Source organism: Adiantum capillus-veneris, chromosome 27, assembly GCF_014529385.1.
Source record: "Adiantum capillus-veneris isolate H3 chromosome 27, ASM1452938v2, whole genome shotgun sequence".
Classification (NCBI taxonomy): domain Eukaryota; kingdom Viridiplantae; phylum Streptophyta; class Polypodiopsida; order Polypodiales; family Pteridaceae; genus Adiantum; species Adiantum capillus-veneris.
Genome location: NC_140957.1, coordinates 107699845 through 107713136, shown reverse-complemented (window position 1 = coordinate 107713136; position 13292 = coordinate 107699845).

The window sequence follows — 13292 nt, the reverse complement described above, 5'->3', positions numbered from 1 at the left end:
TTCTCTTGCTGGAACAACATACAAGAGAACTGGAGAATCAGGCACACATTCCAGGAAATTGAGAACAGCCTGGTTCTCCTGTTGCATTATCTTTCTGGTAATTCTCACTAGCTGGAACAGGGTTCGGAGAGTAGTTGCCTGTGCTCCTACTGACATTCGTGTTTGAGGTCCTCTACTAGTGGCTGTCTGGTTCTCAAGAATGACTTTGACTCTCTGATCCAAAACACCTCTGGCATCTTGCATTTGTACCAGAAATTCCTTGAGTTGTATCCTAACATCCTTCATGCAGTGGTAAGTTGGTTTGTTACCCAGCAGAAGTTCCAGTTCTAGAGCCAAGGACTGACAATCTGCAGTAGACTGCCTTTGCCACTGCGGGTTTGCCACTTTCTCATCAGCATTGAGTATCCATTCCGGAACTCGTTCCAACAACTGGACTGTACTGGGATGCGCAGGTAGTCTACAAGCTTCTTTATCATGGAAAGCAACTGATTTCCAATGTTCTACCATTTCCCTGGCTCCCACATATAGTCTTTGAAATCTTTCCAAGTCAGTCCAGAGAGCATCATCCTCCAGATACTGTCTGGTGATGGAGGCATGTTGATGTCTCAGTTGCTTATTCAGAGTAATGAGCTGCAGTGAATGCTGATGATCAGCCACTGGTCCCTCATCCTGAACTTTCATTTTCCCTTTAGCCCCTCTGCTGTGATGGGACCGATCAGTTGGTTGATTCCCAGTGTTACTGGGCTGCTGCTCTTCAGTCTGCTGATTACCCGACTGGTGCTCTTTATCCTGTCCTTCCTGCTGACCCTCATTCTGATCTGGCTAGTTTGGCTGTGACTGGCCTCCTTCATCTGGCCCTGTCCCACCAGTACCCGGTCCTGGAGGTGGAGATGGTGGTGGGGCATCATCATCGTCCTTCATATGCCCAGTTTCTTGATCATCCTCGTCTTGATCAGCTTCATCTTCTTGATCTTCTTCATCCTCATCCGGGGAAGTCTGCTGCTCAATATAATCCATTATAGCTTGGTTCATCAGAGCATTATTGAACTCACCCACCTTGTCCTGCAAATCGCTCTGCATACTTTCCATCAAGGACTTTAAATTTTCTAAGTCAAAAACAAAATTGCCTGAAGGGTTTAAAATTCTAGACAAGCTATTGTAGATGTATCTGTCAGTCAGCGAACGCTTCAGAGCTGTATGGTGCAATAAAAGATTTTTGAATTCCACCCGCTTCATCCTGAGCATCGTTTCAGCTCGCTCGGTAGCTCTCAGTGCTTCATTCCTTTGACTTTTGATGATCATAATTTCAGACTCAGCCTTAGCTAACTTTTTGTTCAACAACTCCTGAGTCCTTTTTGTTTGAGCTTCCAGTACCCTGTGTTGTATGTTCTGCACTTCCTGGGCTTTCTGGAGTGTTTCAATCTGATGCTGTGCTTCTGTCAAGTTAGCTTTAAGCTTTTTGACTTCGTCTTCTGATCCAACAGCCTCCACCAATTTTCGCATACAACTGACAATGGTATTCCAAGAAGACTGTATCAGTACTGAACATCTATCTTTGACCGTGGTTGGATCAGAATCAACAGGTTCATATATTGCCACTGGAGCCACGTAGGGTAAAGTTGCATAATTAGCTTTATTGAGCGTAAGATGCCCTCTCAATTTCTGAGTCTGCATTCGCTGCAACTTATCCTATTTTACCAGTTGCAGAGGGTTACCAGTATCTGTAGGAACTCCTCCAGGCCAATCTAAGAACGCTGGACCTTTCCCTTTGTCCAGTTGACTTTTGCCTTTGTCCCCTGACTGGTCTGGTATCTTCTCAAGAGTGACTGGCTTGACATGATCTTTCCTAGATCCAGTAGCAACTGTATTTTTGACAACTGGCTGATCAGGCATAGTCTTTGGAGCAGATTGCTGCCCAGTTTTACTCATCTCAGCTTTCTCAGTGCTTACTGCCTTAACCTGGCTTTCTATTTGCTTCAAAAACTCACTGCTTTTTGTCAGTGTAATTCTTGGCTTCTTTGAACTGCTAGCTTCTTCTGTAGTGGATTTTCTTTTCAGGTCAGTGGAAATCGTTTGACTGTCTGTTTCCTCATCGTCTGAGGACAATTCAAATTTCTTTGGTTCAGAAATGGGCTGCTCACTCCAAGCCTGCTTTATTTGCTCATTAGCATCTGCAGCAGTAGCCCAATACAGGAATTGCCAGACATACCATGCCTTGAAAACAATTTGAGATTTCAGCTTGGCAGTCTGTTGGAGTACATTATGCGAGAGTATTTGACAAAGGTTGATATGGACTTGTGGATCCAGTATCTTGGCCAACATCATAGCAAACAATTTTTCTGACACATATGTTGGGTTGTTCTTAAGGCTTACTGATTCGGCTACAAACCTGTAAGTAGCGGAAGCTTCCAGTCCTGCTACTGGAACTCCTTGAGCACTTGCCTTGCTCCATAGTGTCATTGATAAAATGTGTGCCTTGATCAGTCATAATCTCTACTGGACATCCATATCGGCAGACAATATTCTCAAACAGAAACCTTGCAGTTGACTTGGCTGTGTTGTCAGGAAGAGCCTTAGCTTCAACCCACTTGGTAACATAACAAGTAGCCATCACTATGTACTTGTTCTTCCTGGGAGTTACCTTTTTAAAAGGTCCCATAAAATCCAATCCCCATTTCATGAATACTCCCAATGGTTGTATTGGCATTAATGGAGTCATATCTGCAGTTGTTGGTCGGACCATTCTTTGGCATATGTCACAAGTGTTACAAAAACTTTTGGCATCAGCAATCAGTGTTTGCCACCACAAACCTGCTTGCAGAATCTTCTTGTAGGTTACTTCATTGGAAAAGTGTCCACCAGACTCACCATTATGCGCTTCTGAAATCACTTGCATTCTTCCTTCCATAGGGACACATCGTCGAAGAATACCATCCACACCTAGTCGATAAAGTACTCCTCCGATGATGGTAAATTTCACGCTTTTTATGATCAGAGCTTTCTTCTGATTCTGTTTCCAATACTCTAGAAAGGCACCTTGGGAAAGGAATTGATAAATATCATACCATTCAGGATCCACTGATTCTTCTGCTTCTAACTGAAATAACTCAGTATCCACTGCCTCATCTCTTAGAGGTGATTCTGAATATCCCTCCGTACTTTTGGAAAGAAAGTCAGCTCCATAGTGGTTTCGGCCAGGCTTATGGAAAATTCTGAATTCAAATTCCATAAGGAACATCATCCATCTGATCAGCCTGCCTTGAATAATGACTTTGTTAATCAGAAACAGAAGAGCTTGATGATCCACATAAATGGAATAATTTTCCCAACAGGTAATGCCTGAATTTCGTAGCGCTACAAACCATTCCGAGAGCTTCTCTTTCAATAGTCGTATAGCTTTGTTCGGCCTGACTGAATCTGCGACTAGCAAAATAGACCGAATAGTCTGTTTTTCCATCTGGCTGAGCTAATATTGCCCCCATTGCTAATCGTGAAGCATCTACATGTACGTGAAAAATAATATCCCAATTCGGCTGCCTAAGGACTGGTTTACTGGTAATGGCTTTTTTCAAATTCTGAAAACTCTCCTCACACTCAGCAGTCCAATTGAACTTACTGGTCTTCTTTGTAAGCTCATATAGTGGTACTGCTTGAGAAGCAAACTTGTGTACAAATCTTCTATAGAAATTCACATAACCCAAGAAATAAATCAACTCTGAAGCAATTCTGGGTGCTTTAGCTTGCTGGACACACTGTATTTTGTCATTGGCCATCTCTATTCCATTGCGGGAAACCACATGTCCCAGTAGCTGTCCCTTCCATACTAGAAACACAGATTTGAATGGATTCAAACCCCCCAGTAGCTGTCCCTTCCATACTAGAAACAAAGATTTGAATGGATTCAAACAAATCCTCTTCTCTTGACAGCGTTTAAAAACCATCTCTAGGAATAAAAGGTGCTGGTTCTCATCTAAATAGACAATAAAGTCATCCATGAAAATAGCGAGGAATCGATGAAGAAATTCATTAAACATCTCCATCATACACCGCTGAAAAGTAACTGGTGCATTTCACGGCAAAAGGCATCACCAGATACATGAATGCTCCCCACTTAGTGATGAAAGTGGTCTTGGCCCTATCTTCCTGAGCAATCTATAATTGGTTATAGCCGCTATAACCATCCATGAAGCTATAAATCTCATATCCTGTGATCTCATCAAGCAACATATCAATAAAAGGTAAGGGAAATGGATCCTTAATAGTCTGGGCATTCAGTTTCCTATAGTCAACACAAACTCTTAATTTCCCATTCTTTTTAGGAACGACGACTATGGGAAATAACCAATCACTGCTTGCTACTTCCGTAATGAACCCAGCCTTGAGAAGATTATCAATCTCCTCCTTGGCCTTCTTTGCATGGTTGGGGTTCATCCGGTATCTTTGCAATCTTACTGGCCTAGCATCCTGTTTCAGTGGTATTCGGTGCTGATAGACTTCAGGATCTACTCCCTTCAAATCTGTATGTTCCCAGGCAAACACCTCTTTATAGTTCTGGAACATTTTCCGTGCCTTTTCCTTCATTGCCAGTTTGAGGTGCTTTTTGACTTTGATCCTTCTAGGATTTTCCTCTGATCCCAGGTTCCACTCCTCTATTTCCTGATCATCTGGAAGCAACCAGTTTGGTCCGCCTCCTTTTCGTTTGGTCAATACTTCAACGTAGTCCCAAGAAGGTCCATTCATTTCTGAATCATTATTCTGATCCAGTGGGTACTCTTGAGAACATACTAGTTCTTCCATTATACGTGTATCAGTTGGTTCCTCCATTCTCCCAGTTAGCTGAACTGTTCTTTCCTCTGCATTGACTTCAGTAAACTGGTCAGGAAATTGTCTCTTCTACTTGTCAGCCTGCTCTTTGTTCAGCAAGACTGCATTCAAATTGATTTCTGATAAAGGAAATATGTTCATAGCCGCTAGCATTCGTTCAATTTTCTTGGCTCTGTACTTTTGACACAACTCCTTCGGCCTCAGTTCCTTTTTCCAGCTCCTGGTGTTGTTAGTTTGGATTTTGATTCTGCCACTGGCCCCTTCTATGGTCAAAGTTTGGTTTGCATAGTCATGAACAACATGTGCTGTTCTTAACCATGGGCGGCCTAGTAGCATTCCATATGCTCCCTGCACGTCCAAGACTAGGAAACTGGTTTTGAATTTCTCCCTCCCAACTCTTATCTGCATGTTTTCAATCATACCCGTCACGTGTATGACTCGATGATCTGCCATTCTTACTTTGAATGGTGTTGGTTTCATGTTAGTGATACCCATTCTTTGCTGAAGATGGACTCCCATTATGTTGACTCCTGCTCCTCCATCCAGTATGATGCTTGAGAGAGGTTCCCACTGCTTCCTGACCTTGTAGTCTACCTGAATAAGTGGAACTTCATCATCCCGGACAGCCGTCAGGTCCACTGTTCTGGCCTCTGCTATGTTGTCTGATAAAGTTGGCCACCTCGGGAAAGGTCTTTCTTATATCCTCCAGCTCTACACTCAGCTTCTGGATTCTATCACAAATTTTCACATGAATTTCCTCTCGCTCTTGGTCAGACTGATTGTCTGAGCTTGAAGAACTGGTGTCTTCACACTGGCATTCTTCTTTAGCAGTACTTCTACCCTTTCCATCCACTCCCATTTCATTAGCTAGTCCATGTACTACAGCCAGCATGGTCTCTGTCATGGCTGGTACTGACTGATCTTTACCAGTCGATTGGGTTGGTATCTTCTGAATGACTCTAGCTTCGGAACTTTCTGGCTGCTCTGGAAGCTTTTTAGCTAAATCCTCTGCGATTTTAGCTGCTAGTTTCCGCTGCTCTTGCCATTCATCTACCACCTTCTCTTTCCCTTTGTCCTTCCAAACTTCCCTTTGTTGAGCCCACTTGCTGCTGCTAGGATTGACTGGTACTTCTAAAATGTCTGGAATTTCTTCAATGATTACTCCCTTGCTCCTGGTAACCACCCTGACTAGGACTGGATCTGGTGCCTTAGCCTCAGTAGCAGTCGTTACTGGTGCATCTGGACATTGGGCTGCAAAATGACCATACTTCCCACAGGTATAGCAATTCATGCTCCTGGTCTGGAAGTTGCCTCTTCCTCTTCCTCTGCCCATTCTTGGTTGGTATTTGCCATGTCCTTGACCAGTACCACTGGTACCTGGTCTTTCCTCTTTAGCTACTTTCATTGGTTCTACCTGCACTGGTTCAGTGTAGGCAACCATTAATAGATCCTTTCCTTTCTTAAAATGGTGAATTCTGATGCCACAATTATTCCATAGGTGACCAAAGGCCTTGCAGTAGGTACATTATGGACATTTAGTGGAGATGTGGTTCTTGGATTTACATCTTGAACACCAAGTCTCCATTTTTCAGACCGGCTGTCTTGTGTGGCTAATTTCTGCAATCTGCCTAGCCATTTCTTCAATCTTCTTGGTCCATGATCCCTTTGATTTCTCCTTTGTTCGTTCATTGGAGCTACTCTCGGAGCGCTCTCGGAGCTGATGGACGTTGCACTGGAATCAGAAGCTTCAGTAGTCGAGCTACTGCTACTGGTCCTTCGCTTCTTGTGGCTCTTTTCTTTCTTAGCCTGCTGTTCCAGCTTTAATGCTCTCTAGACTAGATCATTGAATTTTTTTGTAGGGGCTGGTACTTCTTGTTCCCTAAGCTTCTTGCTTCTAAACCCATTCAGAAACCATGCCCTCAATCTTTTCTTAGACGGCGGTTCTTGCAACTGCCTGGTCAATTATTTTATCTTTTCTACATAGCTGCGGACTGACAAGTTCCTCTATTTGATCTAATCCAATTCACAGAGAATATCCTTGTCCCCTCCATTGTCGAAATATTCCAACTTGAAGGCCTTAAGTAATTTGTTATATGATCTCAGTTGGCATGCAGGGTAATGGTCATACCATTTCCTCGCTGCCTCCTTCAAGGTTTGTGGAAAATATTCCCCCCAATCATCTTCATCAATGTTTTTTAGTTCAGCATATTGCTCGAAAGCTTTTATATGAACATCTGGATCATCCTTTTCCCCCCCTTTGAATATCGGAAAGGAAATCTTCAGGGAAGCTGTGTAATCATTTCGATTACTGCTGATCCCACCACTTCTCTTCTTGGCTTCAGAATGACGCTTGGGAGCCTTCTTGCAATTGTCAGTGTCAGCATCCCAATCAATCTCTGTCTCTATCTCAGTATCAGTATCTTCTCTGTTTTGTCTGGTAGAAGTACGGTGACTTCCCTTTCTGCCCTTGATATGCTCATCTCTCTGGTGAGACTGAGAACTCTTCGAACTCTTTGCCTTTCGTGCTTCCCGTTCTGCCCGTCGGCATCGAGAATGACTGGAATGCTGTGAGTCCTGCACCTCCTCAGCCTGACTATGCTCCTCTTGAGCCTCAGTGTCAGTCATTTTCTCTTGCTTGGGGTCAGACTCTCTTCTTGACTCCTCAAGAATGGGGTCCAAACGATTGGTAGATTTCCAGCCACGATTGGACTTTGGTGCCATTGCTGAAAACTTCAACTGGGAGAAGAGTCTTTCAGTCAACGAGCTTCAGCTCGAGCCACCGTGATCGCCAAAATGGAATTGGAGCTGATCTCTTGAGACAACTAATTCCAGTGTTGAAGGATTTCAGCTACTAGTGTGGAAAGATTTCAGACAGCAGACTGGACAGAAATCAGAGACTAAACTGAAATGTGGATACTGAAATAAGAATCAGACTTATAGACTGGAATAAGGTTCAGATTCAGATTCAGAAGACTGGACGAGAAGTAAGTATCACTGAAATATATACCATGATTGAGATTACAGATCAAGATTACAATGAATATGATTACAGAGAGAAAAGTACAGCCGACAATACTGCCATTGAAGCTTAAGTACAATTATAGCCCAAAGCGCTAATACAAGTGATAACAATTGCCAACCCGATAATAATGTAATGGGCCCTATCTATACACTTCGGGTTTACTGTGGTAATTACTCTAGTAATTACTAAGTAATTCGCTGCCCATCTTATAAGAACACGTTCCCACATGGTGATTATCCAGTCGTCTACAATCTGCTACATCGAGTTTGCAAATTAAGACGAATCGAAGATTAATCGACAAATTGACAAATTAAATCTGCTTATCGATGATCAAGATTTGGTATGGTTAGCTTAAATTTCAATTGATGGTTGATTGTAAGAAGCAAAAGGGATTCAAAAATTTTGAAGAAGAGATTTGAAGAAGGAATGGGTTAAAAAAAGCGGCCTTCAAAAGCATTCAAGGCTATTTTAAATTAGAAAATTGAGATCCGAAGGAGCTTATGAAATCGGGTATCGGTTTGAAGGAAAAATTGAAACTCCGAAGACTAGAAGGAAGCCGACAAGAAGCAATCAAATGCAACTCAAGCTTGTATAGGTTTCCCATGCAAAGGACATGGACCAAAAGCCAACCAAGTTGGGCTTTTTCAGCTCACACCTGCCATGAGAAGGCCTGCTTACACACCCCAATTTTTTTTGGCTCACACTGTGAGAAGGCCCTCTTACACACCCCAAACCAAGCCGTCTAATGACCACCAAATCATCAAGGCTCTACATTGAAAGGAGCGCACTGGTTCATTGGTCATTTTCTTCTTCTTCCTCGTGAGCCAAAAACGGCGCTAGCAGTTTCCCTCATCATCCTTCTCCCTCTCGCATTGTTGGCCAACTGCAACACGCTATTGACCAAAGCTTTTCACACATTTTTAACTACAAAAGGTAAGTTTTTACACTTAAAGCACGACCGATCGCCCATGGATTCATTAAAAAAACATCCCCTCTTAAGAGGGTATTCACCCTACTCAAAGTTTTGGACGACTGACGACACAAGTAGGGCAACAGCAAATCCCAAACTCCTTTGGCCACCCAACATCAAAAAAAAAAAATTGTTGTTCAAAGAGAAAATACGGCCGTCTATCACTCACGACCTCCATATAGACTCACCGAACAAGGCTATTACTAGGCGATATATATACACACACACACACACACATAAATAAATAAATAAATAAATAAATAAATAAATAAATAAATAAATATATATATATATATATATATATATATATATATATACACATATATACACACACACACACACACACACACATATATCACTACGATAGAAGCTCTCTTAACCTTGCTTTATCCAAGAATCCTCAAGCCACACCAAATTTTGTCAGGCCAAGGGCCAGGACGGACATGCGGTCAAGGGGTGCTATATTAGGGGCTAGGAGTCTATATATGGCACGGTTGGGTGGAGAGTTGCATGGTCCAGTCCCCCGCGGTCTTACATTGGTATCAGAGCTCAGAGGAGGGAGCAGCCATGGAGGAGGGGAAGAGGCAGGGCCTTCTCTCGAGTCCTCTCTCTCTCTCTCTCTCTCTCTCTCTCTCTCTCTCTCTCTCTCTCTCTCTCTCTCTCTCTCTCTCTCTCTCTCTCTCTCGATCTTTCTCGAAGCATGGAGAAGCGTAGGCGAATCAATTCTCGTCTTTCTTTTGCCATGGAATTAGCATAGCATGGGAGATGGAGGGGCTGCAGGTCGAAGGGACTACATGCTGCTCGTGGAAGCTTTGCATGATGCTTCAGTTTTGCATGCAAAGCCCTTCAGAAAGCTCCGGTTATGGATCCCACAAGGCGGGCAACAAGGCGGGCAACGCCCCTTGGACAGCTTGACATGCAGGTCCGTGGGAGCAGCTACCTGCGCATAAGTTGTACATTGTTATGTTCAAGCAAGGCTCGCTTAGCCTCCAAGGTAGCATAAGGCAAAAAGGTAGATTGGACACTTGGCCCAAAATACTTTGTGCCGACATGCCCTTGGCATGGCTCTGTAACATTCAAGCGTACTTATACGTCTTGAAAAAAAGAAAAAAAGCAAAGTATACAAAAAATGGAATAACACCAAATTAATAGATGCGTACCTGGAGGTTTGAACTGAATGTTCACTTACCAGTATTCAAACGGAGAGGAGCACATCTCCTACCTGAAAAACAAACAGCATTGCACTGGGAACCATGGGTGTTTCCTTCGCAATCCAACCCCTTTGGTTAATATCTACGTAGTCAAACCCCTTGGTAAGACCCTTTGTAGAAACTGCTCAACTAGCAGGTAATGGCAGCCAACATAGTTAACCGTGTACATAATGATTGGAATCAACTTGAAAAGTTGAGTTTGTCCGCTACCGCGTGGTAGATTGCGGAATTCTTTCCTTGAAAGTCTAACTGAGAGAGATCAAACTGTGATCCTCAATGCAGATCAATTGTGATCGTCAATGCAGATCAACTATGATCCTCAATGCCTATGGGGTGATGTAGCAGTCACCCGTCGGATCGTACCCCAAAACAATATATCCATAGACACTCTGTGGTGCTATAGAGAGAGCAGGAAATCCACACAAGTGAACTGCCTAGCTCGTGTGGACAGCCATGCTGTCACCACTGATTGCTGCATCTATACTTCCTTATAGAGATCAACTGTTGTGAGTTGAAGATTATCAAAAACTCAGCTTGAGTGTCGCACTGAAAACATGTAGTGCAAAAATGACACCCTAAACATCTGTAATGACAAGACTCTTGCTTGTACATTAACGTCGATGTATACTTCCCTGGGTAGACCTGTTCAATCTTGAAAACAATCACCCCAAAGAATGCCAATAGTTAGGTCTTACCCTTGGCCTGACAATGGCTCTTAGCCGGTGTGGCTCATAGCCCTTATGCAAATTAGTGTTCAATGGACGAACCGATGAAGACTAATTTGAGTAGCATTTTAGCCACGTGGTAGCTGAGAGTTAGAGCACCTTGGCTCAGGCTGACTCACGAGCAAAACACGTATCAAAAGCTTCTTAGAAGATTTTTCATTTTTCCCTTAAAGAGAGGGAGAGAGAGAAGAAGAACATGCTGGGACACAACCACATTTTGACCTACCTGCCTTGCAGGGTCGTGATTGTATGAAAATGACTTAGCATTGGCACTTTGCCTATGAAATAAGTTCTAGATTTAGGTTCCTTTTAGTGTTGTTGGGTGTTGATAGCAACCAACTAGTAGGTTCAACAATCCATCACTTAGTCTGTCCTTGACAGAGTTGCGAGGGTGATAGCGGAAGCATAATGCATAAAGTGGTGGAATCCATGCCACCTGCGTAGCATGCCTTGCATGCAAAAACTTAAGCCCTTGGCTACTATAACGGTCTCAAGCGTGAGAACCAAAACCATAAGTGCCTTGCACAATCTAAACTGGTCGGAATTCTGTGAGGTGATATTCCCTATTTTGCCAGTTTTTGCAAACTTGTGTGCCACGGCCCTTGATGACAAGTCATTGGGCACTTCCTTGGCACAAGGGAGAAGCCATGCTTCATGTAAAATTGCCAAAGCACTTTGCTTTGCACAATGACAGTAATTGCCAAGTAAAGTGTAAACATGGAAAAATAATAAGAACATAAAATTGGCTAACCTGGTCGTTGCGGTCACCCGTTGACTCAAAAGTCCGTGGAACAAAACTCGCTTAAAATGGCTCGTAGCCATATCTGCTGCACGGATAGGAGCTGTTGGATGTAAATATACATCCTTTGTATGATATACGCTCGTCTGTCACGTAATGAAATAAGCTGGAAGCATTTTGCCAAATCCTTCCCAAGTTTGTATGCTCATAGCATAAGCCGAACGTGGGAATTTTCCATGCAATATACCTGGCTTGAAGCCTTGCTTCGCATAAAGAATGTTGTGATACTAGACGACGAAGTTAGCTCTTGAGACACAGATATCATGACAAAAATCATCGACCTTGTCGAGTGATTTCAACTGAAAATAACCAGTCTTGTGTGGCAAACATCCCCTGACCGCTTCGAGAAACAGTGACACAAAGTCGGCCATGCCGAGCAACATGCCCCCCCCGCATCAAGTCTAGCAGTAGGATGTGCCAATCTCCTTGAGATTCTAAAGCATCGCGAATTTGATATGCTTTTGCATCAAAGTCAACCGTTGAGAAGCCGTGCTTCGGAGCCAAGTGGTTGGGATTCAAGCTGTGCTTGATTCGAGTGTCCTAAGCAATACACAGCCTTGCTGTTAGAAACATCATAACCATGTCATACTCAAGCCAATATGAGAAGGAAGCCGTGCTGCACATGAGTTCTTATGTAGTTCTGATGCGCGGAGCCACCAGTTACGCTTGCCAGTCGACAATGGCATTCACAGCTTACTCGACCATGTCGAATTGTATTATGTAGTGAAAAAACAAAAGGAAAAACTCATGCAAAGTATGTACCTTGTACCTGCTTGGTTGGACTATGGTAGTCCCAATAATTTGTAAATGGAGTTCTGCTCCCAGGATTGCTTAGAAAACTCGTCTAAGCACGCTTATTGAGAATGGGAAGATCCTGTTGTTGCCTAATTTCAACAATAAACAACAACTAGCCGAGGAGCCATGTCCTAGCAAACTTGGTTTACAACTTCGTGAAAGTGTAATCAGTAGTTGGCCTTGCCAAATATTTGCATCTTAAATGCCACAGGCCTTGCCTGTACCAATATGGCATAAGCCTTGCCTGACCCGGAGGAGCAAACATGGCCGAGGATCAAAAATTTCCAAACCAAAGCTGGGAATTTGATATCTATAACTGTAGACCCGAACATGCTCAAATTGCTCCATGCTTTGCTTGTGGTGCGTATAATGCAGATAAATCTTGTGACGTACTCACCGCGACCTTGATCCGATCTCAGTGAGTGGCATTATGTCTTGCAGGGTTTGTGTATGCGGTCCTGAGAAAATTTTGCAATCTGTTTCTTGTTGCATGCAAGCTAGCCCACACATGTCATCTTTGTTCAAAAACGCACCAGCCTGTCGAGAGGTCATATGCCCATGCGACGAGGGGGGGGACCTTGGCCTGTGGGCATCATCCCCTAATTCAATTTAATTGCCCAAGGCCTTTGGCCTTAGGGAATCTTGATGTGAAACCCGCGAACTCGCTGGGCGATGGAGTTCTCCATAGAGCCGCCGCGAGAGAGAAAGGGAGGTCGGGCTCCGCGCGTTGCTCGGATGCACCCTCAGCTGAGTCGGGTTTGCTCCTGCTCCGCCTCGTGCTCCCAACTAGGCTGACCACGAGCGATTTGGAGCCTGTCGATGAGCCATCTCCTCCCGACTCAAGAGGCCTTGCACACGCCGCTTGCGTCTCGGCCCAGCCTTCCCCGCCTGTGAAGCAGCCCTTCCCACGGCCATGCACTGTCGGCTTGTCCACGACCGGAGAGAG